Raw genomic sequence first — 6,069 nt, 5'->3', positions numbered from 1 at the left:
CGCCGGCCCGCCCCCGGCCCGCCATTGGCCCACCACCCTCCGGCCCCGCCCTCCCGCCGCGCTCCGACTCCGCCCCCGCTCCGCCATTGGCACGTTGCGCTAGGCTCCGCCCACCAGAACTCCTCCCTCCCCGCCCCCAGCCCAGGGGCGCTGGGCAGGAAAGACGGGAGGACCAGCGCCCTCTCCGCGCCCGCCAATGGGGATGGGGCTCGAACGCTGGCTGCGCTCCCGGGCCGGGCCGGGCCGGCCGGGCCGTAGCTCGTTGGTCCCGCTGTTGGACGTACATTAAGCTTCTGTGGGGTCGGCCTGCCCAGCAAGGGACCCAGTGACCTGTCTGTGAAATAAGGACGATCTAGATTCAGGCCCTGGCTTGGTTGCCTACAGCTGTGTGACCTCGGGCAAGTGACGCACCCTCTCTGTGCATCCACGGCCTCATCTGTGAAAGGGAAGAACAACGAGTGAAAAGTGCTCAGAACATCAACGTGTGACCCAGCACACGCTGTAAGGGTCGGAGGGTGGACAGAACCCCTCCCTGGCCTTGCCTTTGGGAGAGGTTTGTCTTTGGTCCAGACCTAAGAGGAAGCAAGCCTGGTACCCTTGGGCCTGGAAACTCAGGCGGCTGCCAGGAGGGCGGGCACAGATGGTGGGGTTCCACAGCCAACATTCCCTATTGGGGCATCTCCATGCCCCTTAGAGTGCAGGTGGGGACCCCGACACAGGGGAGACGGGAGACGCTGTAGGTGCTTGGCCCTGGGCACCCCTCTGCACGGGTCAGTAGGTGTGTCCGTTGGCTCTGGCTCCTCACCACCCTGGGGCATTATCTCTGGGTCTGAGTCTGAGAACCAGGATCCTGGGCCCTGATGCCTGCTGTGTCCCGCTCAACCAGCTGGGGCAGCTCGGCGAGCAGACGGGCCTCCTGGCAGGCTGGGCAGTGGCTTGGGGGAGGGGGGGCTGTCCATCTGCTCATCCCACTGCCCTGACCCACCTGTTCCCTGTGATGAGGCGGCCGGCATGGGAGGGTTGGGGCCAGAAGCTGTGGTTTCTGTTCTCAGGATAACTCACAGACGCCACCCAGTTGGGGAGTAACAGCCGGGCGGGAGGAGGGAGGTCGCACGCTCCATCCCTACAGGACACAGCTCCTGACACCTGTTACTAACAGCAGATCACACGGCCACAGACCCCCTGCTTTGCCCCCAGCACTAGTGTGGCAGCCCCCCAGGGCCCCCCGGCGGAGGCACGGGGTCCAGGTTTCCGGAAGCCTCACAAATGGTGCATTTCCCTGCTAAGGCCGGAAAGCCTGCCCCAAACATGATATGGAATGCTGACTCAGCTTAATGGGTTGGCTTGTGTGCCCCAAAAGATTGGTTCAAGTCCTACTTCCTGGAGCCCGTGACTGTGCCCTTGACTGGAAGTCGAGTCATTGCGGACGGGAGGCCATACCAGGCCCCAGGCTCTGATGCGGAGATAGAGACGCGGGAGGACACATGGAGAGATGGAGGCAGAGATGGGGCGATGCGTCTACAAGCCAGAGGACCCCAAGGAAAGCCAGAGCCACCCCGCCTCTCAGCCTCAGAAGGAACCCACCTGCCGGCACCGGGACCCCAGACCTCAGCCTCCAGAACCCAGGCAGCAGTCCTGGTGCTTGAGGCCCCACGCGGGCGCCTGGTCATGGGCTCCACAGGAAACGATGCGCTGGGCGGCTTGCTGCTGCGCTCGGTGAACCTCTCCTAAGGGGTCCACGAGGAAGACGATAACGGGGTGCAGGTGGAGAAGAGGGGGGAACCAGTGCGCACGCCCTGAGCCCGGAGCCTGTTGCCACCTGGGGTCCACAGCTGGTGGGAAAGCCCCCGTGGGACGGAAAAGCCCCGGAACGAGCTTTCCTGGGAGGGCCAGGGGCTCTGCCGTCCCACGCGAGCAGCTGTGTGAGCTCAGGGCAGCGTCCCTACTCCTGTCCCTGAACTGCACACTGGGGTGAGGGTGCCAGGGATGGGGGGCAGGGCACGAGGCAAGTCCCTCCTTCTGCCTGCAGCATTGAGACCTGGTTTTCCTGCCTGGCCTGGAGGTGTGGCTGGAGTCTGGCCTTAGTCCCATTCTACAGACGGAGCTACTGAGGCCCAGATCCCGCCATTGCCCGAAGGCATGAGGTTGCCACCCAGTTAGGGAACCAGATTCCAACCAGGCCACAGACTGGGTGACCTGAAACAGGGCACCAGCGGCCCGAGAGTTAGAGACGACTAGGTCTGCAGTGCTGGCCACGGACTGGGGCACAGGGATGAGCCTCGATGACTCAGGGGTGACTCAGGGGGAGGTGACGGATGGGGAACTGCTCGGTCTCTCCCAGCTAAGGAAGTGGCCCCAGGCGACGACAGCAGCTGCAGCATTCCAGCTCCCCACCAGGGACTGGAAGGCCCATCTGTGAGGACAGGAAGGACAGCCCTGGCTGTCACCGGCCGAGAGCCCTGAGCCCAGGGCCAGGCCCGCTCCACCCTGGATCCCGTCCTCCTGCTCCCCAGGCTCCTCCTTTCTCTTCTGTTTACGGATCTACGCCATGTGCTGGGCTCAGGTCCTCTGGGAGCTTTGCCTGCTCGTGGCTACAGCGAGGACCGTCATGCTTAGCTCACGGGCATGAGGGAAGCATGTAAAATGCCGGGACGCAGCAGCACGGTCCGCACTGGCCAGAGGGTGGAAACGGCCCGCGTGCCCGTCAGCTGGCGATCGGAGAAGCGCCTGGCGGTCCAGCCACAAGGAGTACTATGCAGCCGTGAAAAGGACGGGGGGCGGGCGGACTGGCTACAACGGGGCGTCTGGACCACAGGGTGCTGAGTGAGAGCCGGACGCAGACCTCCCTCCACGGGCAGTGGGGTTCCGTTCACTGTGGCGTCCAGAACGGGCACCTCCTTAGAGACAGAAAGTGGGTCAGAGGTTGGGGGGCCCGGCGAGGGGTGGGAGTGAGTGCTCAGTGAGTGTGGGGTTTCTTTCCCGGGTGGTGAAGATATTTCCAGAATAGACAGTGGTGATGGTTGCACAACATTGTGAATGTGCTAAATGCCACTGAGTTAGACTCGAAATGGTTAAAACGGTTATGTAAACATACCCCACCCCCCCAAACAGGATGCATGGGAAAGGGCCTCCCTTGGGGTCTCCCTCCCTCCCTCCCTCCCTCCCTCCTTGCTTCCCTCCCTCCTTCCTTCCCTCGCTCCCTCCCTCGGGGAAGCAGAGTTTGTGAGTGAGGCTGGGAGGAGCAAGCCTGGGCGCAGGCCTGAGCTCCTTGGCAGCATCTAGAATGGAGGGGGAGGGGCCCGGCCAGGCGCTGCCCAGGGTCCAGCTCCCCGGCCAGCAGGGGCTGGGCTGAGGCTCCTGGAGGGCTGTCCCAAGACCTGTGGAGCCCGGAGAAAGGCCAGGCGGCCGGGCCTGGGCCGGGGCGGAAGCCAGGACAATGGGATCCCCTGCGCTTGGCCGTGGCCCAAAGAGGCTCATATTTTCCGTGGAGACCGAGCTCACGAGACAGCGGGAGGCTGGGTTTCCCTGGCGCCCGCAGCGATGCGGCCCAGCCGGAGGCCGCTCTGGCCCCGCAGCCAGCCAGGCCTGCTCACCGCAGACACCGGGCGGGTGGGTCCCGGCTACTGGAGAACCACGGGCGCTGCTCACGCCGGCCACGGTGACATCCGTGTGTCTGTCACACACCAATGCGGGGCCACACATCCTTCTCGCTGCCTCTCCCCCTCCGTCTGATTGTTATCGGCATCCTTTGCGCTAATAAACGGAAACCGTGGGAATGCCAGCTGTCGGCGACGTGAATCATCCTCAAAAATCACCGAAACGAAGCCTGGTTTTGGCAACTCCCCAAGCTGGCGGTCGGGTCAGAAGCAAGGCCGTCCCGGGGGACGGTGTCCACAGACGTCTGGCCCCTGCAAGTCACCCGGTGCCCTTCACGCCACAGCCTCACCCTCACGACACCGACGACCCCATCCCAGTTTTAAGAGGAGATGAAGGCGAGAATGAGGTGCAGACGATGGGAACCGTCTGATTTCCGGTCTAATGCTCTCCCACAGCCTTGAGCGACGCAGGCTTAAAAGCTGAAGGATCCGTTACCTACTGCTCCTGGAACTTGGTGGCTTAACACAACCCCGGTATTTGTTCACCACCTGGGGGCCAGCGGCTTGGGCTCAGCTGGGCTGTTCTCCTGTCGGCACCTGGAGTCCCATGGCAGCTCCGAGGGGGCCGGGGCTGGTGCTGGTCCATGGGCAGTGGCTCCTGCAGGCCACCTCTGCCTGGCATCTCGGCGAGGCAAGAGGGTGCAAGCCCCAAGCGCGAGTGGCCTGCCAGGGTCCCACTTAGTGATGTTTGTTGGCCAAGGCCATGCCAGCCAAGGCGCGGACACGGGAGGCGCGGACACGGGAGGTGGCGTGGACATGGGAGGCACAGACACGGGAGGTGGCGTGGACACGGGAGTCACGGACACGGGAGTCACGGACACGGGAGGTGCGGACACGGGAGGCACGGCCACGGGAGGTATAGACACGGGAGGCGCGGACACGGGAGGCGTGGACATGGGAGGTGTAGACACGGGAGGCACGGCCACGGGAGGTGCGGACACGGGAGGCGCGGACACGGGAGGTGCGGACACGGGAAGCGTGGACATGGGAGGTGTAGACACGGGCTGGGCCGTGGCCATGACGGTTCTGATTCTGGGCTCACACAATGGGGGAAGATTTTGTAACGTCTGAAGCCTTCAAGGGGCGTCCTTTCGTCAGCCAGTAACCCCCCTCGCGCCCTGGTGGGCACGGGCAGGGGCTGGACCGGATGATGGGCGTGGGCGCGGAGGCCGGTATGGCCTCCTCCCGGCAGCCTCACCACCCTCGCTCCACCGGCGTTGGGGCAACGGCGGCAGCAGCTGCTGGAGGGGATGCCAGCCGCTGGCCCTGCCTTGGGGGGATGCCGCCTTTCTCGGGCCTGGGAGGCGGCCAGCCGTGCGGAGGGCGCTGGTCGTGGAGGAAAGGCCCGTCCTCTCCTAAGCTGCCGGCTGCTCTGGATGTGGGCGGCCCGGGACAGCGTCCCTTTCCAGGGCGGAGGCCCTTCGAGCAGGCAGCTGTCTGAGCCTTGGTCTCCTCGTCTGCAAAGCAGGGGTTCCCCTCCACCCCGCCGCCCCCCACAGCCTGTCCCAGGCGGCTCCCCACGTGCCCTTGGGGCTGTCACGCTGACAGCAGGGCTGTGCCATGGGGGGCCCTGGGCGCCCAGACTCAGAGCCCGGCTCTGACAACCTTGCTCCCTCCCTCCCAGGCGGTGTGAGTGTGTTGGGGGGCAGGGCGGGCAGGGGAAGCCAGGGTCGCCGTCCCAGGACCGGCTGCCTCTCCTAGGGGACCTGGGGCCCAGGGACTATGACCCCACTGTCCTGCTCGAGGTCACCTGGAGCACGGCCACGCCCTCCGCCCTGCGCTGCCCCCGGCCTCCATGAGGGATCTGCCTGCCCCTCCCCTGCTGCCCTTCCCAGCTCCCGGCTGCAGGACCAAGTCCAAAGTCCCCCTCTGCTTCCACCGGGCCCCTCCCTCCCGGCGAGGCGCTGGGTGAGCAGGGTCAGGACAGGAGCACAGCCATGACGTCGTGGGCGTTGTCGCGGCCAGGCCCTCGGGAGGTGGTCCCCGGCCTGGGACAGGCTGCCCTGGCCGCCGGCTCACAACCTCCCGGAGACATGGCTCCCTCCCTGTGAATGGATGGGGAAACGGAGGCGGCCCCAGCCTGGCTGGGGGGCCAGCGAGCACCCCAGCCAGGACCCTCCTGGGTTCTGCGATGGCCGCGGGGCAGGGCGGGGGGCAGTGGGAGCCGGAGCCCCACTGGGCGGCCTCCCCATCTGCCCAGGGCTGAGATCCCAGCTCCACGGCACAGTCCGCTCAGGGCGGCCACCCTCCCTGCCCCACCTGAGGGGGCGGGCTGGGGCGGAGGGGCGGGGCCTGAGAGGCTGAGGGGCGAGGGGCTGGGGGGGACTTTAAGTGGAGAGAACTCCCCAGTGGGAGGGGGGGGGGCGGGCTGAGCGTGCACCTGCCGCCTATTTCTGTTTCCGGGCCGGCTCTC

This window comes from Myotis daubentonii, chromosome 5 (assembly GCF_963259705.1).
Source record: "Myotis daubentonii chromosome 5, mMyoDau2.1, whole genome shotgun sequence".
In the NCBI taxonomy this organism is placed as follows: Eukaryota; Metazoa; Chordata; class Mammalia; order Chiroptera; family Vespertilionidae; genus Myotis; species Myotis daubentonii.
The sequence above is the reverse complement of the archived record's forward strand: the minus strand, read 5'-3'. Positions refer to the sequence as shown.